This window comes from Suncus etruscus, chromosome 7 (assembly GCF_024139225.1).
Source record: "Suncus etruscus isolate mSunEtr1 chromosome 7, mSunEtr1.pri.cur, whole genome shotgun sequence".
Lineage (NCBI taxonomy): Eukaryota > Metazoa > Chordata > Mammalia > Eulipotyphla > Soricidae > Suncus > Suncus etruscus.
In genome coordinates this window covers 100,297,218-100,318,913 of record NC_064854.1, presented here as the reverse complement: position 1 = coordinate 100,318,913, position 21,696 = coordinate 100,297,218, and the positions used below count along the sequence as shown (strand labels likewise).

The following is a 21,696-nucleotide window of genomic DNA, read 5'->3' as shown; positions in this document are numbered from 1 at the left end:
AGAAAAGGGGCTTTCCTAGTCTCAGTAACCATTTTTACTTGGTCATGTTAGCAAAATCTTGATTTTGTATTGAGGGAACTAGATGTATCTATAAATTTTTGTGTGTATGTGTATACATACACATATCGTATTTTCCGGCATATAAGACGTCTGGGTGTATAAAACGACCCCCTAATTTTGCAGTTAAAACATAGGTTTAGGCCTATATTCGCTGTATCAGACAGAACATTCCTGTGCTGTAACTGTATGTACCACAGTGAGCCAATTACAACAAGCAAAGGTCCAAGGTTACATTGTAATAGACTTCCTCTCTGACTCTGGCCAATCTGAGCAGGCTTTTGACAGTGTAGAGTCGGGTCCAGAACATTGTCTAATTTGCATGCATCAAAAGCCTGCTTGGATTGGCCGAGTTAGAGAGGCGGTCGGAGCAGCCTTGCAGTGATTGGTCCCTTATCATAGGCACCTTTTCTGGCAATTCCCTGGTGGCGTCAGTTAATCTCCCCCACTACATGAACCAAACAACACTCCATCCTTGGACCCTAGCACTGAACCACCAACACGGTTAGCTGGGTTTTGCCAGAAGTGGCCCCAGATCTCCTGAGTACTGTTTGGGAGCCCCCAAGAAAGAGATTTGGAAACTCTGCGGCCTGATTTTTTTGTTTGTTTCATTTAGCTGAAACATTTTTCGGGATATACTTGGCGTATAAGACGACCCCAATTTTTGGTTGACTTTTTTGTTTGTTTGTTTCAAAAGTCATCTTACACGCCGGAAAATACGTGTGTGTGTGTGTGTGTGTGTGTGTGTGTGTGTGTGTGTGTGTGTGTGTGTGTGTGTGTGTGTGTGAGGTATAAAGCAGTTGTGCCTGCCTGTCTGAATTTGAGTGTCAGGGTTTACCACACTTGAAGATATCTCACTGGAATTTTCCCTTCTGTAAGTTTTTATGTATTAAGTCACTTGTCTTTTGCTTCTTTCTTTCCTTCCTTTTCTTCCCTCCCTTCTTTTCTTTCTTTCATCATTCTTTCTTTTTTCTTTCTTTCATCTTTCTTTTTCTTTCTCTCCCTTTCTTTATCTTTCTTTCTCTCTTCTTTCTTCCTCTCTTCTTTCTTTCCTTCCTTCCTTCCTTCTTTCTTTCTTTCCTTCTTTCTTTCTCTTTCTCTCTCTTTCTCTCTCTTCTCTTTTCTCTTTCTTTCTTTCTTCTTCTTTCTTTCTTTCTTTCTCTTTCTCTCTCTTTCTTCTTCTCTTTCTTTTCTTCTTCTTTTTCTTCTTTCTTTCTTATCTCCTTTTTCTTTCTTTTCTTTCTTCTTTCTTCTTCTTTCTTTCTTTTTCTTTCTTCTTTTCTTCTTTCTTTTTCTCTTTCTCTTCCTCTTCCTTTCTCTCCTTTTCTCTCTTTCTATTCTTTCTTTCTTTCTTTCTTTCTTTCACTTTCAGCCAAAAATTTAAGAAAAATAAAACAAAACACATGCACAATTACTTTGTCCCTCAAGTCCCCAGAATGTGGTACATTATAACATTTCTTTGCAGTACACACAGCAATCTAAAGCCAAAAATTTATGTAACTCCTTTAACATTGAAGCATGATTTTCTTTTTTACAGTTCCATGCACATGCATGTTAATTTAAGTTAACCTCAAAAGTTTAAGTGATAGACCTTGAGACCTCCTGATCTGAAGTTTAATATTATTATATTAGTCATTGACACAATTAATCATAATACATTTGTTTCAGGAAGAACAAAGGCAAAGTTATAATTTTTTCTTCTCTCTCTCTTTTTTTTTTAAGAATAAGAGTCAAAGGAGCACAGCAAAAATGATGCTAGAGTGACTCTTTTTAACTTGCTTTTTTTCTTTTTATTTCATCTAGCACCTCAGTGATGAAAGGCAAGTGCTCTATTGCTAAGCCAAATTTTCAATCCTAAACTTGGTCATTGTTTCTTGCAATAAAAAAATTCTGATTGTCATCTCAGTCACTTACCTTCTTTTTTTTTTTTTTTTTTTTTTTTTTGTGGTTTTTGGATCACACCCGGCAGTGCTCAGGGATTACTCCTGGCTTCATGCTCAGAAATTGCTCCTGGCAGGCACGGGGGACCATATGGGACGCCGGGATTTGAACCGATGACTTTCTGCATGAAAGGCAAACGCCTTACCTCCATGCTATCTCTCCGGCCCCAGTCACTTACCTTCTTATATATTTGATATATGGATATGTTTTGTTTTTTTCTGAAACATTTTCATCTCCTAACATTGAATATTCTATGTTGGGCTGAACTACACACACACACACACACACACACACACACACACACACACACTAAATTTTAACTTCTATTTTTATCTTTCTAGCTTTTGAATAATCCCTATATTTTTCACTACTTTGACTACTGCTTCTTTTATCTATTTTATACTCCCTATCCTGTCTGTCTCCCTTCTTTGATGCTACTGCTATAATTACTGGGGTTTGCACACACCAGGCTGTGATACTTGTATATTTTTTTGTTTGGGGGTCACAGTGGCAATACTCAGGGCTTACTCCTGGCTCTGTGACATGAATCACTCCTGGTGGGCTCAAGGTACCATATGAGATGCTGAAGCTTGAACCCTGGTTTGCTGCAGGCAAGGCAAATGCCCTACCTGTGGTCCCACTTATACAGTTTTTTAAATTGTGCTTATCAGGAATCATACATCAAATTGCAGTGATTGCTCTTTTTGCTCCAATTTCAAAAAGTAATTCAACATATGTTCAGAATGACCAATGAAGGCCAAAGACTCAGAAATCCTCAGTGCATGTGATTCAATATTGAAAAAAAATTCATGACAAGCTTAATTAATCTGTCACAAGTCTGCTGACATATAAAAAGTCATAGTTCTATGTGTGTTGAAGAAATGAATATTGTAACAGTTGTTAGATGTTAAAGAAAACTTTATTCAACATGATTGAAACAGGAGTTAAAACTATTATAATAAAAGAGAGAGTTCAGCCTCAACAACCCTCCAAGTAGAATAATGACAAATGAGGATTTGGGATTTATAGTCAAAGCAGAGTTTGAGGGAAAGGGATCCATTGGTTGAGATTTACTAAGTTAAAGTAAGTGAATTCTTGATAAATCAATTTTTTAAACTCTTTCTGAAATACAGGCCGGTGTGATCAATTCGCAAGTCCTGAGGACTTCGTCCAATTTAGCAGGATTCTTGCTAAAACTAAATTCAGCAATCCCAAGAGCAATCTGGCCAAAAGAAAGACTGAGAGAACTTTACTGATTTTAAGCTGGGAACGTCGTTGACAGTAGCAAGACTAGGTATCAAGAGAAGTCTTTAGAAAGGTGAATCAATATCATGTGAATTATATTTTTTTCCAGCTCAAGGACTGAGTTTTTCTTTTCTCCTTTATTAAATTGCTTGCTTCATGCTTCCCTCTTGTATCATTATGCTCCTACACTACCACCTACACTTTCGTGACAGATCACTGAAACACATGCAGGATATCAGTCTACTTTTAGTCCCTATCCCCTTTCCATTTGAGGCCCTTGCACATCAGTGCTTTCTGCTGATCCTCTATCTCTAATTGTTTAACTTCTCACCATACACCATACATTGAGTATACACAGGAATTGATTTCCTGGAGAAAATGAAGAGAAGAATATCATTGACATCCTTGGAAATGTCCCAAGTTACATGACTGTCTACTGTCCACTAAAAACTATACATTTCTACTACGTGCATGGTACTATACAATTCTATTTTATATTACTGGTGTAAATATTTGATTAAAATGTGGTTCTTTGTTATATATACTACAGAGACTCTAAAAGAAAAAAGATGCAGTCCATTTTTACTTACATTAAAATTTTAGTGCCTGGCACCGGAGAGATAGCATGGAGGTAGAGTGTTTGCCTTACATGTAGAAGGACGCTGGTTCAAATCCAGGCATCCCATATGGTCCCCTGAGCCTGCCAGGAGCGATTTCTGAGCATAGAGCCAGGAGTAACTCCTGAGCGCTGTCGGATCTGACCAAAAACCAAACGTTTTTAGTGTCTAATAGAGTATCTAATCCACATTAGTTAGTTACTTGATGCATAGTTACAGGATCAGCTGGAACTGGGAGAAAAAGAAGGTAGGCTGAAAAAGATAGAACGGCTACTGTCTATCACCAAATTCTTGCACCATCTTTAAAACTCCTGATTTTCAGATGGAGGTTGAATATAGACTTAGTATAACTGAACTCAACACCATTGGTGGGAATGGGAGGTGGAGTGGAAGGGTGGATTCATGGATCTAGTATAGCCTTCAGAACTGTGGGACATTGGCTAAGAAGTCAGGTTTCTGTATGCTAATATTTTTCAGTCATTGGGTATTAGCAATGCTGGGAAAGTGTGTGATGTTGATTCTCAGTCCTACCGGCAGGTAGACATTTAGTCCCACATTGAATGACATCTACAAAGTTCATGTCACTGTGGCCCCACGTAAGATGTCTCCTTCTGTTCCAGTTTATAGAATCTGCTCTCTCATTGTCTTAACCCTTCAGATATAGTAAAAGTGCCTTGTTCTTCAGATACTGGTTCAACCCTACCTCTACTCACATACTCCAGGCTATAATCCCACATTCTTGTGTCTCTCCTGACCATACTTTTGCAAATGAATCCTTCATTAAACTGACTTTTGAATGCCATTTGGAGTATGCCCATTGCTTTCCTTTTGCAGCCTCTACTGAGAGAAACTTGGGCTGACCTGAGTAGAAGTTAAGGAATGTTATACAAAAAAAAAAAAAAGGTGTAGAGGGGGAAATATTTGTTCAGAGCTATTATGATAGGTGTCATGGGAAAGAGACCAACCTCAATTCTACTTCAAATATGGTAAGAGATGGGGGGTTAGAGTTACAGAGATGACTCAGTAATATGTTTATAATGGGGAGTTCTACTTGCAAGTGAGAGTGGCCATGCACATTGCTCCAACTCTCCTCCTGCCAGGAAATTTTATAATCCTGGAATGAAGTCACCTTCAGCCTTTTCCAACAAATGCACACCCTTCCTTAAGGTTCATCCAGATCTGCCTTTCTACACAGCTGTAACCATGAATCTTGCTTTCAATGACTGAATTTACCTTACTATGAACTCCCATATTGACTAATTGACTAATTGATTAATGACTATCATATTATTCCATATTGACTAACCTTCTGGAAGTTATTTATCTTATCTCGCTTTGTATTTGTAATTTTATCATTCTACTCTTATCCATTCTTGTTTTTTTTTAAATGGGTGAACATTTCACCCCTGCATATGAAACATGGGTGTATTGCCCTCCCAAGCTCTTAACACAATGCTATGTGCATGTTTTGATAAGCATCTTAATGAAATAATTGCATACAATGTTGAAGCTTAAACATATCTGGATAACCAACTGACTTTTTTCTACTGCAGTCTTTTGACTTGTTTTAACTTAATTGTATTTGAGAGTTGGGAAAAAAAGTGACATTCACAATTAATATGGCCTTGTCTAGCCACATGAATTTGTCCCCTGTATAGAAAGTGATCCATGGGACTGCACTTCTCCTTCTAACTCGGAGGGCCTGTAACATGAGCTGGAAATATGAGGCAATTAACCATGTAATTCAGACAAAATCGCCTGGAAATGTACTTCATGAATAGGTACACAGCTCAGTAATGGAAGACTTGAAAAATTCATTCATGATAGATATGGAATCATTTATTAGCGGAAGCGTAGGCTGTACCAGGAACATTTCTAATCTGTTACAGTCAGCATCTTCAAGGGAAACAGGCCTGATGACACAATTCCCAATGTTGTCACTTGTGAGAGACAAAATCTGGGAATAAAAAATGAGGTTCCGGGTTTGTGAGGAAATGATTTTAGGGGTCTCTTTTTGGGCTGCTTTCCACAGTGCTAAGGGCCTACTCATGGTTCAACACTTAGGGATTACTACTGACAATGCTCAATGGACTATATGGAATGCTGAATAAGATTTGCTACACATCAGGTTTGCTACATATCAGATAAGTGCTCTACCCACTGCACTACCTCTCCAGTTCCAGAAATTATTTTTCCTGTGTATTTTTTGGTGTTACTTAGGGTTTACAGGTGACAAGTGACAAAGACTGAATCACAAAATCGGGTCACATTAAAAAAAAATAAAGAACTTATTGGAAGCTACGGTAATAGAAGCTCTCAAGATGAAAGTAGAAGCTAGAGAATGAGATTTGGGCAGCAGGAACTCAGACATTTTTACTTGAAAGATTTGCTTCCTCACCCCCATCTCAAAGTGTGCCTCTGTTAGATTGAATCAACACTAGTCATTTCCCATGTAACTAATACACTGCCTTAGGCCTTAAAATGGGTAACTACAGTAAAAAGATTTTATTTGACTTTGGTGGGTCTTTTAAGCACTTTTTTAAAACAGTTCCTTTAATAAACATTATTAGAGAAGTATGCAAGACTTGTAACAGTAGTTAGAGAGAAGTCATGCCCTTAAAGGAGATACATGTTCAAATATTCCTCAGGTGAATAAAAAGCACGGCACTATTAGGATCTTTACATGTCCAGGGACAGATCCTAGCCTAAAATCATCTTCATAAAGGAGAAGAGTAATTGGTTCTACTAAAGGAACACCTAGGAACAGAGAAGCAATAAAATGCCTGGATCCAAGGGCCAGATAGGAATCAAGGCTCTGTTCTCCCCATTTCTTGCTCTTTTGTGTCTTGTTCTGTTCTAAAATTCTTTAGCAGACCCCATAGATATTCTCCAACCCCACAGCATTCCCTCATATGTAAAGAATGGCAGCCAATTTTATCATAGGAAGTTCTGATGTTGGAGTCTTTCTTTCTTTTTTTTTTTTTTTAGGGGCCATGCTAATCTTCTGTATCGTTCCAATTTTAGTATATGTGCTGCCAAAGCGAGCACTTTAACCAGTCTAAGCTGTAGATTCAGACTTTAGCAGTATAAAAAGTGCTAGAAAACCAACAGTCTTGCAACAGCTTTACATACTTAGCAGATTTTAAAATAAAATGACTTACTGCTGTTGAGTAGGATAACCCTAAAGCATGGTCTATACTTTGCTTCCACTAGAACCAAGTCTCAATTGCCCACAGCAGCAAACTACCCATGAATTCACTCTTTGATTTCCATTTCTATACCATCTCAATTCCCTGCTCCCTTAACTAGACCTTCTGGGAACATATCCAAATAAATCTTTTGTACCCATATCCTTACATCCAAGTCTTCTCGGACACACTGTTTTGTTATGTGGTTGCATGATGGCTGCAAATAGCCTAAGTAGGTTTTTAGTTGCTTCCACCACCACTGCCCCTGCCTCCCTTTGTATCTGATCTATTGGAAAAAGAACTTTCTTCTAAACTCTTATTCTTCAAATCCTATACCTTATTCTAATTGTTCAGAGTTGGCCACAAGTCCATCCCTGAACTGAAATACACCATTGATCATAATTGGATACCTACTCTCCTTGGAGTTAAAAAGGCTGGAGCTGATTCTGTTTTATCTCCATAGGTTTGGGAAGGAACAGAGATTAATTCCTCATGAATAATTAGGATGGGAATATGTTACTGGGTCAATGCTGAAGAAATCACTAGCTGATCAAATCACCAGGTGTTCACTGCCTGTGGGTTTCCAAACAGAGATAAAAACAGGCCAAAGGTGCATGATGACATCAGTTCTAACTTAGTGGGGGAGGACTGCAGGAGACTGAAGCTGAAGGAATCACAGGTCACCTAAAATGCCCTTGCCCTATTAAATCACCAAGAAGCTACAGATATTTCTTTTTCTTAATAGCCCTGTGTTTTATGTTTGGAAATACCATGTCATACAAGCCAAACAGCACAAACTCTGGAGTAATTAATGCATTCTCACATTTAAAAAATTAATAAGTGGCATTGTTGAGATCGCATTATTAATAACAGAGAAACATGTCACTTCCAAGTGATTCTTAGAAAGTTTAAAATGAGCTTCCAGATACTCTGTCTTTTTCTGTCCTAAGAATTGTCTCCAGTCCCCCTGTCATCCTCCCACCTTATATGCACACATACACACAATTGATAAATGAGTTCTTCCTGAATACACAGAACTTCATAAGGAAACTGCCTAGCAAACAGAACCATTTTATTTATATGAATGGTCTTTATAGCTTGGTGAATTATCTATCCTTTGGTTCGTATTCCCAAGGAAATTCCCTAGCCTCACAATTACATTGGTGAGATTTTTGAGAAATTAAGTAGCTCTCTTCTTGCTAAAAATTTTGAAACAAAGGGATGAACTTAGGTTCTTATGTGTCATGAACTCAGGCTCTTAATACCTTTTATGTGCAAGACTGCTCCAGGATCTAGAGGGGAAAAGTAAATAAACTGGAAAAGATGTTTATATCAGGTCTTAATACATAAAGTCCTTGAAGTTGTCACTTGCTTTCTTGAAAGGAAAAAGGCTCAATGAACTAAAAATTAATAAACCTTCTAAACTCCATTGCATGATTGAATCACAGGGCACACTACTGCTTCCAAAGGGAGAAACAGACTGGCTGTTCCAGAAAAGCAAGGTTTCCATGTACAAAGTTCAGTAGCTTTGCACCAGGAACAGGATGAGGAAGAACTCCTTAAAATGTATGCATGCCATATATTTGATGCCATACAGCTGACGTATGCCACAGAGACTGACACACATCACAAAGAACAAGAACCACCAGTACTGTTTGGATGCAGAGAGAAAGGGACTCTAATCAACTGTTGGTGGGAATGTTATCTAGTCCAGTCTTTCTGGAATATAATATAGATATTCCTCAAAGGGCTAGAAATTGAGTTGCCATATAATCCAGCTATACTACTCTTAGGGATATGCCCTAGGAACACAAAAATAATATACAAAAATACCCTCTGTACTATGTTAATCACAGCACAATTTACAATAGCCAGAATCTGGAAGCAACCCAGATACCTGACACAAGATGAGTGGCTAAAGAAACAGTGGTACATCTACACAATGGAATACTATGCAGCTATTAGAAAAAGTGAAGCAATGAAATTTGTCTATACATGGATGGAAATAAAGACTATTATGCTTCATGAAATGATTCAGAGGGATAGGCATAGAATACTCACTCCTCTGTGGGATTTAATAAAAATAAAAGACAGTACGGTAATAATATCCTCTAGATATTATTATAGAATTTCTAGATTCTAGAGACAAGGGCCAGGAGGACCAGTCCATGATATGAAACTTGCCACAAAGAGCAGTACGTAGAAGAGTCTACCATGACAATGATCACTCTGGACAAGAATTGGGAGCCAAGAGAGGATAAATTAATATGTATGGCACCCCTCATTAACCATAGTACAAACCACAATGTCAGAAAGGAAAGAGAGAGTGAAAGAGAGAAGCAAAACATCTGCCCCAGAGACAGGTAAAGGACTCATGTAGGGGATGGGAGGAAAACAGGGGACATTAGAGGGGAGGGGGAATTGCACTGATGAAAGGTGGTGTACATTCTATGACTGAACCCCAATAGTGAACATTTCTGTAACCACTGTAATTATATAAAGGAATTATTATAATAAAACACATAAAAATAACATGTGGTTGGTGAATTGCTGAAGGCTAAGCATGGACTAACCTGAAAGAAATTCTCATAGCATTCCCACCCTTTTATTTTGGTTTTTGGGCCACACCCGGTGACGCTCAAAGGTTACTCCTGGCTTTGCACTCAGAAATTGCTCCTGGCTTGGGGACCATATGGGATGCTGGGGGACCGAACCATAGTCTGTCCTAGGCTAGCGCGGGCAAGGCAGACACCTTACCGCTTGCTCCACAGCTCCGGCCCCTCCCACTCTTTTCTGTGCTTTATCTCCAGGTGCCCCACTAGGTTTACACAATGAAGATTAGAGAATTTTCATGCTTCTAACCAGGAAGGGGAAAGTAACTACTTTGATTTACTATACTAAGGACAGGGGGAAAAATAAAGAGAATGTTCTACAGTGAAAGGAATTAAATGAAGAACAGAGAGGCAATACAAAAGTTCTAGATGGGGGCCGGGCGGTGGCGCTGGAGGTAAGGTGCCTGCCTTGTCTGTGCTAGCCTAGAACGGACCGCGGTTCGATCCCCCGGCGTCCCATATGGTCCCCCAAGAAGCCAGGAGCAACTTCTGAGCGCATAGCCAGGAGTAACCCCTGAGCGTCACAGGGTGTGGCCCAAAAACCAAAAAAAAAAAAAAAAAAAAAAAAAAAAAAAAAAAAAAGTTCTAGATGGATCACTAGATATATCACTGAAGTTGAAACAAGGTGAGGAATAAAAGGAAGATAAATTTGATGTGTTTGTAGAAGAAGCAAATGATAGATCACATGGGATCATGGAAAAATTGATCTTCATTTTTTATATTTATACTAGATATAGAAATGTGTTGGATGACCTGGAATATTAGTCTAGGTCTTGTTGCTTCAGTGTAATGCCTGTTATTTCTTTCCCTAGAACATAAGTTTTGTAGATTGACTAATTCTAGATTAGACCATAGTGTAAAAAATATTGAGAAATATACAAGCTTTTCAACAGTTTCAAAATATGGCTTCTACAGGAACAGAGAATTAGTAAAACAGCTATATGGTTGTGCTATGGACTTGTACAAGTCTGGGACAAGCTATTCTCTATTCCTAAATCCTTGCTTGCTCTAATGCTATAAAGGGGTTAATAAAGATATTATTTTAAGGAAGTGTTAAGACTGTTGCTTTAAATGAGATAAAGATGGATTCCCCCCAAATTATTTATTCCTAGTTGTCCATCTTTGTAAATGATACATACATGATACCTGTCTAGTGTGTAGCCTCATGAAAAAATCCTTGAAATCTTCCCTAATGTTTTTCCTTTTCTTGAATTTCACATTGATCAATATACCCAAATGATTATATTTCTACAGTCTATGTTGAATGTGTGTAGTTCTGTTTGCTCTATTGTCTTCATTCTCATCCAAGACACTATGTTATCTTACCTGGCATATTGAAACCTCATCTCAACCCTCTCCCTGCCTTCTCCCTACTTCTTAAATAAGTTCTCCACAAATCAAATGTTTATCGTGTAATTTGAGTATGGGTAGCTCCTTAAACTTTAATGTAAGCCTAGTACATGGTTTTCCAGTGTACTTAGAAAAATCAAGAATGCCAACCTCCATAGTCTTGCCCAGATTGTTTCTCTACCCCAAGTCCCTTTCTGCCAGGGGGATTGTTGTGCTCTGTAATAGCCCAGCTGTTGCTCTGCACAGTAGAGGAGATAGGCCTAGACTTGCACATTAGATTTATTAAATCTATACAATGGCATGTTTGTAATTATGAAGTGGGAAGATCTCTCAAAGAGGTGGTGCAGGTGGCTCAAATTCTTGTGCTTCAATAATTGTAGGGACAAGAATGTGGCCCAGGTAGCTAGGTAGGTGGTGCAGAGCAGAGCTATCCAGGGGACTTCAGATCCATAAGCAATAAAAATAAACACAAGCAGATTAGAGAGATAGTAAGAGCAGTCAAGATATTCTTCTTGTATGTAGCCAACCTAGGTTCGGTCCTATGATCCCTCAAGTACTGCCAGAAGTGATCCCTAGGAGCAGAACCAGGAGTAAACCCTGATGAGCACAACTGGGTGTGGCCTCCAAACAAAATAAAATATAATAGATAATTTTTATAGAGGTGATGTAGCAGTCATGAAGCAAGAGATGTTCTGTTTATTCAGGTCCTTTGTGTGTTTTGATTTCCTATAATTTTTCTCTTCCCTCTGTTTGAAGCAATTCTCTTTTTCTGAAAGAGTGATTTCAGCTGACACTATTGATGCTTGGGGCTGGATCTTCTGGTTGAGGGGATGTCCTATGCTCTGTTGGATATTCAGCAGCACCCCTGGCCTCTGAACCCTAGAAGCCAATAGCAGTTTTTCTTAGTTCCCAGCTATAGAAACTAAAAACTGCCCAGACCCTGCCTAACTTCCCCTGGAGACAATGGAAAACCCTGACATATAATTTCTCAGATCTGCCCAAGCTCCCATCTCATTTTTCTGTTTCCCTCCTGTCACCACAGTGAATTCTCGTATATATGAGTCACCTCATATCTTCATTCTAATAAAAGGTTTCAAAATGCTCTATCCATGGGGGCCTGAGCGATAGCACAGTGATAGAGCATTTGCTTTGCATAGGGCTGACGCAGGATGAACCTGGGTTCAATCCCCAGCTTCCCATATGGTCCCTCAAGCCAGGAATGATTTCTGAGCACATAGTCAAGAGTAACCTCTAAGCATCACCAAGTGTGGCCGAAAAACAAACAAACAAAAATATGCTCTATCAGGCCAGGAGAGATAGCACAGCGGCGTTTGCCTTGCAAGCAGCCGATCCAGGACCAAAGGTGGTTGGTTCGAATCCACGAATGGTCCCCCATGCCTGCCAGAAGCTATTTCTGAGCAGACAGCCAGGAGTAACCCCTGAGCACTGCCGGGTGTGACCCAAACACCAAAATAATAATAATAATAATAATAATAATAATAATATGCTCTATCTATGGGGCCTACCTACTGAAAGGATATATCTAAATGTATTAGGAAAATAATGAAAAATAGAAAAGTAATCTATGGAAGCAGACCCACAGAGCTTACTATATAGCTTGGAACTTTTTGCTGGTCAAATTTTCCCCATCTGCAGCTACTGTCCTTTGCATTTGGTCAGAATGAAATTAGGATAAATATTGTGGGAGCTGGGCTGGATCTTATTGATTAGAAAAGAAAAATCCTTAATGATTTCAGGAACTATTTTGAATAGAGTGAAACAGTGGGTGTGCTTGGATTTGCTTCTCCCACTTAGCTGTATCTCCCCCACTGATAGCCTTGGCTCTATTTACATAGTAACCTTCAAAGAACCACAAGTTAATAGATGGGTGCAGGTAAAACATATGAAAGTAAATGGATGGGGGCGCCAAACTATTTCCTAATAACTAATTATGCACAGAATTTATCATTACCCTCCACGCATCCTCTTTTTAATAACAGCTGACAACACTTGTTTTCCCACTGGTGTTAACCCATCAGATTTAGATTCCCCCCCCCCCTCAAATGAAGACATCACCTAAAAACAGAATCAGCAATATAGAAGGACTGGCTGGATGTTTCAGTAACTCCACAGGGCAGCCAGGGAGCAGAGATATCACTAGCCCCATAGAAACCAAATCAATCTTTGAAGTGCAGGATAGGGAGATAAGTAATAGCAGTGTAGTTTTGGGTCGGGGCAGTGAATGCCTGGCACATGGGCTGGGACTCAGGGCCTGAGGAAAGGGAGGGGAGACAAGATGGATGACTGACAAGGTCTTCCTGGAGACAGCCTTAAGGGATCTGGTTTGACTCCAACTGATAGGACCTAATACCCCGTTGCAGACTCTGGGAGCTTTACAACTCCCATCTCAAATTTTTGCAAATGCCTGATTTAAATTCCTGGGGTTTCAAATTGAGCCCATTTTGTCTCAAACTTCCTTTTTCCCAGAAGCCATGGATGTGGCTCCCTGCTGGCTATACCCTCCCTATTGACACTACAAAGTCATAAATAGCTGACCTTGGCCCCCTTCCCTGCAGGAGATTTGTGGTTTCTGCCAGGACTCTCTTCCCAAGAACGCCCCTCTCTGCACAGAATATCCAACTGACATTGCTGAGTCATCTAGTGCAATGACACCAGGCTTCTGTTCAGCCTATCAGGACCTTTTCCCTCAGCAAGAGCTTTACATAAGGCAACTGAGCATATCCCAGCAACAAGAGTAAGGCCACAAGAAGGCAAGATCTAGCTGATAGACATTTTATTTGACTTGCCTAGTTTTTTAGGGACCTGAAACTGTTATTGTTGATAGAGGTGGGTAGTAACCTTGAGAGAAAGATTAATTTCATCCTCTTCTGGATCCTCCTGGGTCACCTGGGGAATGCCCAGGAGGTTTATACTGGTAAGACCTGCCACAAACTGGTGTGGAAATCATGTCCACTTGTGTCCCACCAGCCCCATTGGGCGACCTTCAGGCTGCTCCTACAGTCACTTGATCTACTTTGCTCCACCAATTAAGTTCTCAGGGAAACCATAGATTCAACCTGGAGCAAGTAATTTCTCGTTGCAAAGAAAGAGAAATCAGAATTATGAAGTAGTAGATAGATGGGGGTCTGGGGAGTGTGCGTCCTGATAATGAGTTCTCTGGAAGTACATTAAATTATTTTGTCTCCTGCTGAATTTCTTTTCTGAAAAAGAAGGCAATGTTTTGGGAAAATGTGGGGAAAATTTGGGAAAATGTGGGGAGATTAGTTTTCCTTCCCTGGAAAGAGCAATTCCTTGCTCCAACCTGAATTCCATGGCTGCTAAAAAAAAAATCTTCTGGCAGGAATTTCTTCCCACATCAGGTTGAATGACTGTGACTCGGGTGCAGTTTGACACTGCTTTGTGGAGTTGGTGAGATCAGGTCTGTACCATGCAGGTGCTTAGAGCAGACTTTCACCAGAGCTAACCCTTTCAAATAAAAGTCCAGATGAGTAAATTGGGTTAAAGAAAAGGAGCAGACTCCTCTCTTAAGGCTTCCACTACTCCTCTCTCACTTCACAGAGTCACCATAGCACTAACCTTACCCTAGATTTCCAAATCAAGAAAAAAAGAATAGTGAAGTACAGTAAGACATTTTTTTTACCAGAGAAATATAAGGAAAGGGAGGGAGAGATGTTCAAGAAAGAACAAGGTAGCTTCTGGGGCAAAGAGTGACTTCTGTCTTAAAGTAGAAGAAAGGTCACAGGTTGAAATGTGGGATGGCGAGTTCTCCCCATTTGCCTTTCTAAAGTTGACTTTATAGGTTTTTTTTTTTTTGTTTGTTTGTTTTTTTTGGTCCAACTGTCCCTAGGTGTTATCTTGTTTTCTACATTTCCAGATACCTCAGTATTTGCATCTCAATGGAGTTTTGGCTTTCCTGCTTTTCTGAGGCTACAGGCAAGTGATAATGCACAAAGAACATTCTTATATCATATCTTGGTTTAATTACTTTGAGAAAAAGTCATTTTCAGTATCTCACACATGCTTCACCGTTATGTCCCACCTCCCTATTTACCTGCCTGTATCCGAACCTTTAAAGAAACTCAGTGTTGGGGTTTCTCTTAGAAAACTGGTTATCTATTCCTACAAACCTGTATTTCTACAAGGCAGAAATCAGCTGGAGAGAAATCTGCATGTACCATCTTCAAATGGACCATCTGATCTCCTGTTACCTAAGCCCCACCACACCCTTTATTCCTGATATCCCATTTATTTTGTCTGCCTGTCCCTATCCTTGGTAGCATTGTGGTTTAAGATTCCTGTTCTAGAAGGAACATCTCAAACACCAGTTATGGTATCTCTACATTTTTAGAGTCTTTTTGTTCCATAGAGTTCAAGATCTACCCTGTGTCTAATTATGGCCTGAATCATGTCTCTAACCTAAGCTTTATATGTGGAAGTCTTAACTCTATGTCTGTTCTATTCAGCAGTGTCCAACCTGCTCTCAGAGGTCATACAGCAAATAGGAAGGAGGTCTAGAGGACAAGGCAACCGTTTTTCTGACTTTTACATCTCTATTATTGTTAAGACCTGGATTTATTAACCTTAGTTTACAAACCCTCCTATATGTAGGTTTTAATTTGAGAAATTAAATTTGAGAAATGGTTCAGCATATAAAGAAGATTTTGTGGGGCCGGAGAGATAGCAGGGAGGTAAGGCGTTTGCCTCTCATGCAGAAGGTCATCGGTTCAAATCCCGATGGTCAAATCCATATGGTCCCCCGTGCTTGCCAGGAGCAATTTCTGAGCATGGAACCAGCAGTAACCCCTGAGCACTGCCGGGTGAGACCCAAAAACAAACAAACAAACAAACAAAAGATTTTGTTAGATTACAGGATAAGACATGTTTCTTAGTTGGGTCTCTTAGATTGGAAGTAGTAAAAAGACTCACTTTCAGGCCTAGAATATTTGACTGTAAAGATATTTTCTTGGGTGATCAAAGTAACACAATAAATTGTCTTAAATTCTGGAGGCTAAGACATCTGAGATCAATTGAACAGAGCTAGTTTCCACTGAAGTCTTTCTCATTCATTGGCATGGGTGCCTCCTTTATTTCACTGGCCTTTTCTCTGCATGTAGTACAACCAAGTATTTCTTCCTCTTCACAGTCAGGGTTGGACTAACACCCTTTTAATACCTCTTATAATCTAAGCAACTCTTCAAAATCCCTTGTCTGTTTCTAAGACTTTCTATTGTGTTTTATTTTAAGCTCCTTGTGACATGGAAGGGATCATGAACTAAAGTAAATGAATCCAGTTTAAAGCAACAGAGATGCAAAGCCAGAAAATGATTGCCCCACCCTCTATATATCTTCATATTTCCTATGTGTTTCAGGGCAAGATGAACTCATGGTCACTGCCATGTAGGGCAACTGGATAAAAATGAACAAGCATCATGTCCTTGGAGAACTGGAATGACTGACAGGGCTAAAGTGGCATCTGCATTTTGCTTTTCCAATGAGGACCTCATTCTAGATAGGAGGGAAAAATCTCTGAGACTTGAGTGTGAAAAATAAGAACAACTTTCTTCTTTCTATGTACAAGTTGCAGATGCATTCAGCTAGTAACAGAAATATACAATGGACTTTCTCTGCATAGGACCAAAATTCTTTTAGGATATAAATCAATTATGACTTACCTAGCACCAGAACTCAGGTCAGTGGTTTCAAAATTTGAAAATTTTATGAGGGAAAGTGCTAATCAGAAAAAAAGATCTCTAAAATAGTTATTTGGGGAATGATTATTTTAATGATTGAAACAGGTCAGAGCAATAGTATAGCAGATAGGGTGTTTGCCGAGCACTCAAAGGACCCAGGTTCAATCCTTGGTACCCCATAGTGTCCTCCGAGTACCACTAGGAGTGACCTTAGTGCAGAGGTAAGTCCTAAACATTACAAGGTGTAGATCCCAAATCATAAAATTTTTTAAAAGTGAAATGATTGAGAATAGACTTATAATTCTAATACTCCTTTCTTTAAGACTTTGCATTATGGGACCTATGAGCTTTTCAGAACCTTACATTTGATGCTAGTGTAGACTATTTTAAGGATTTTCAAGTAGAAAAGGGACCAGCATACTTTTTGTTTTGTTTTGTTTTGTTTCAGTGTCACACCCAGCAGCGTTCAGGGTTTACTCCTGGCTCTGAGCTCAGAAATTACTCCTGGCAGGCTTGGAAGACCAAAGGGGATGCCGAAGATTGAATCCTGCTTGGCCACGTGCAAGGCAAACGCCCTCCCCCTCACAGGACCAGCATATGTTTGTAAAGAAGGAACTGACAAGGGTATGGCAGATACAGGTAGATCTCTGCATGATAGTATTTCTTTCACGTTTGTTTCTTACGGACCCTGTTGTCACCAACGCTTGCTTTCCCAGCCTCCTCACATAGGATATAAGCATGTAACCCACTTCCTAGGAGAGAGTGCTGTGGAAAAGAGAATACAAACCAATAAAAAGTAGTAATAGTCACTTCCAAATCCTGTCACTGTAGTAGCCATTCTAAGCCCATGATATGATACAAAGAAACCTAGGAATTAAGAGCAGTGAGTTGGAAGGAGTCAGCGGTAAGATCACTGATGATATTAATCAGTGATGAGAAAAATATCAATGAAAATAACAATGAAAACAACAACTAAAACATTTAGAATCAAATAATGGCTCTAAAGAAATTAGCAAAGTATAGATCCCAATAATTAATACATATTGTCATTGTGTCACTATTATTAATACAAATGGATGAAAAAAGTCTGCTTTCTAATCACCTCATTATATAAAGGACTAAAAATCCTACTCAAAATATACACTACTCTTTTTACAGACACCAGCCTGCTACCCTAGAATTTCAATTATCACCCAACAAATTGGAATTGGCTACAAATGCTGCTAGATCAACAATATGGAGGGTTTTCTGGCTCACATGGCATAAAAAGTTTGACTGAGAAGGCTAACCTCACAGATCCTAGCATAGTTCTCTCTTTGGATGCAGAACTAGCTAATATTAGTTCCAGACCTCGAACTTTCAAACTTAAGTTGTCCAAAATTCTCTGGCTTAGAAATCCTGTTTGGCCACTGGATATTGGGTTGGATGTATCCAATGAGAGAAAGCTGTTGGGAATTTTGAAGCCTGGAAGATAAAGGCAGACTTTCTCTTCCCTTTCTTGTCCCTGCTGGTTTCTCTATTTCATATTTCTTCATATCTATTTCTACTGCATAGGTCTGCCACAGTTCCAGCCTCCACACAGTGATACCAACTCCTGGACCAAAGTGGAACATGTCTTCATAAGTCAGATTACTGAGAACCAAATTTGATCACAAGTTCGTATCTGATCTTTGGTAGGGAGGTGAGGAAAGAAGACCTTAATTAACTAGTCTCCGCTACTATCCTAGAGGTGGCATAACAGCAGATTTGCTTTTCAGAATTATCTGGATTCTACCATCCAATCCAAGAGACTTGGAAAAGAGTGAAGCCTGGGAAGGAGACATTAGTAATGTGGTTATTGCATTTCTTACCTTAGTATCTTTGCCCAATGATCTTTACTGGGTATCCTGATGAAGTCAAATGAGCACCATTTCAAAAAGTAATATGCAATTAGGTGATGTATTTAAAAGTAGTGACCATTTGATTAAATATTTATGGTCACTTAGTTTAATGTAAGATATCCATCAACTTGATGTTCATAAGTCGTGTGGATGGTCAAGGCACCAGGGCTGCATCTCACTCCTGATCCATCATATTAATTAGTCCAAGAAACTGAGTGCTCCTGGGCTATATCCTGCAGAATGGAAATATGGAATAAAGAAAATGCCAGAGCATAAAGTAATACTGTAAGCTTTATTATATAATTCCTTTTGTGCAATGTTTCTTCACTGCTCTTGAGAAAATGCCTAAAAGATGAATTTCTGGGTTATAAGAAGGCTGTATATTTATCAGTAATTGCTAAAAAGTTCCATTTTATACTCCCACTAGCATGGTGTTGAACGTGATGCTCATTTACTTTTATTTTTCATTTAATTTACTTAAAGGGCATAGTTGACATAGTTTATCATAATATATTTGTTTCCAGTAAGTGGGAGCAAAATTATTAAAAAGAAAAATAGAAAAGAAAGAAAAAAGAAAGAAGGAAGGAAAAAAGAGTTCAGCAACAAGAATATTTGTTAACAATATTATATCTCATAGCAATGTCAATAAACCATTGTTAGAGGGTTTAGTGAGCTTTTGTTTCTAGTTGACCATTCAGTTTTTATTTGATTTTGAACATTATTAGGTTACTTCAGATACACATTGGTGTCTAAATTGGTTTGTTCTTATGAGAATGACAGTATTAAAGAAAAACGTGGCCACATGGTTCAGGAATTCTAGGCACTATTGCTGATATGTTTTTCCACTGTCAGGGCTTCCCAAAGTACAAGAAGGCAGGTGGAGAGAGGATGCTTGCCTCATTTACAAAAATATCTTAGTGATTTCAGTCCAAATACTGGCAGACTTGGAGTTTCGGTCAGAGTGGTGTCTCTGCAGAGAGTCACAGAGGAGTGATGAAGCAGGGCTATTGGTGAAACAGAGATCATGGGTGATAGGTGCAGCAGGCATGACTTCAGCCTTGCTGTCTTGGCCAATAGGGAATTGGACTGCTGTCACCTCCTTAGATTGCCAGATTTCAGCTATTGGCTGGTAGACCCATAATTTTTCATGGCTTGGTTTACATCTCTTTTGAAAATAAGATGAATTTCTAACTAGTCTTGGTGATCATATTTTTGAATGATTCCTCCCAGGTAAGAAAGAAAATGCAGCATTTGAGAATCCAGAGATGGTCTCTTCTGAATGACAGAAGTAGTTTCTGGGCTTGTTGGTCCTTTTACTTATTCCTCATACCGCTGCTCTACTCTATACCTCAGGAAACTGTGACTCCAAAATTCCTTGGCTTAGGAATCCTGCTTGGCCACTGGATATTGGGTTGGGTATAGTCAATGATAGAGAGCTGTTGGGAGTTTGGAAGCCTGGAAAATAGATAAAGGCAGACTTTCTCCTCCCTTTTTTGTCCTTGCTGATTTCTCTCTCCATATTTCTTCATATCTGCCACTACTGCATAGGTCTGCCACAGTTCCAGCCTCCACATAGTGACACCAACTCCTGGACCAAAGTAGCACCACCTGCTCCTTTTGTCTCTCTAGTCTAACACTGTCTTTCTGCCAGTGTAATTTCCTGGACTATCTTTCAGTTCCCTGTGACTTGCTTCTCAGCTTCTTCCTTCATCTTTGTAAATGGTTTCTTGCATGAAATTCTCTTTGTTCACAGACTTACAGCAGATTCAGTTTTTCTGGTTAGGTCTTGACAGATACATATGGCATTGAGGATTAACAGAAATGATTTTGAGGCCAAATCACATCTAAGGCCTGCCAGGCAGATTTATTGTCAAATCCTAGAACTGCAAAAAATAGGACAACCTTCTTCAGAAGCACCATCTGGTACCATAACATTCTCCTAATGTTTAGCCTAAATCCCTGCTGTGACAAAGTATGCATTTGATAACCTGACAAAATCAAGTTCCTTGGTCTCAGGAGTGAATGTGACATCAATGTGAGTGGGTTTGTGCTCCATGGTATTGGCAGGAATCATAGTTATGTTGGTGAGAAAAGAAAGGGGAGAATCTGGGAAGGAAAGGGGGACTTCTAGATAGCCACTGTAATTGGATACATTAACCCAAATTCTAGGCTGTCAGGCCACATACTTGGCTTTCAAGAAGAGAGTTACTTTTGATATTCTTCTGCTTGCTTACTCTAGAACATAAAGAGACTTTATAAATATTTATATAATTGCATTTATTTGTGTACTACTAGGGACTTGGATAATTTAGGAATCTTGATTATAAGTGATAAAAAGCTAAATCAAATTGCCTTAAGAGAAAATTATTATAGTACCCACACACAATTGAGATGTCAAGTATATACTAGTTTCAGGCATAGCTAGATCCAGGTGCCTCAGTGATGCCTCTGGAATTGTTCTCACTCTATTTCTCTGCTCTACACCCCACTAGTTTACTTGATGTAGACAAATACTTCCAAAAGAGAGTAATGAGAAAGTTCCTGACCATCCTAGCTGATAGCTTGTTATGAAAATCTATAAAAACAACTTATTTTGACCATATACTGGCATACTCCCAGCTCTGTACTCAGGGATCACTATGGTGGTGTTTGGAAAACTTAGGGGTGGAGGGATATAATTTGGCAAGTGCCTTCTCTACTGTATTCTCTGGTTCCTGAAAATTATCTTTTATGAAAACATAAGACTCATCACTCACCTAGTCTCATTATCCTATTGGGTTTCTGCCTTCCTTTAGCCAGAGCAGGACCCAAGGTACTTTATTTGAGGCAACTTCCTATGAGAAATTCTGCAGTAAGGAAGGGATAGTTTCAAGATCTTTTTTGCCAAAAGGACAAAATGGTATTGGAGAGTCAGGAACCACAGTGGCTATCATGGGGGATGCTGTGACCTATCCACATCTTCTAGTCCTCAGGGTGCTTTCACTCTGGCAGGAAGCCTCGCAGGTGGTAGCAATTAGAACCAAGACTGTAGGTCTTATTCTGGAGAAAGTAGAGGCTGATATAAGAGCAGGCTCCTTAAAATAGGATTTCATAAG

At 39.3% G+C, this 21,696-nt stretch overlaps 1 protein-coding gene and 1 pseudogene across 2 annotated transcripts in view; one reads left to right on the top strand and one right to left on the bottom strand.

The window, feature by feature from the left end:
* GPR27 (G protein-coupled receptor 27) overlaps nucleotides 1-21,696 on the top strand; it is a 481,267-nt gene that overhangs the window by 354,969 nt on the left and 104,602 nt on the right. The gene's annotated exons all lie outside the window — the stretch shown is intronic.
* LOC126014571 (uncharacterized) lies at nucleotides 6,810-6,908 on the bottom strand (annotated as a pseudogene).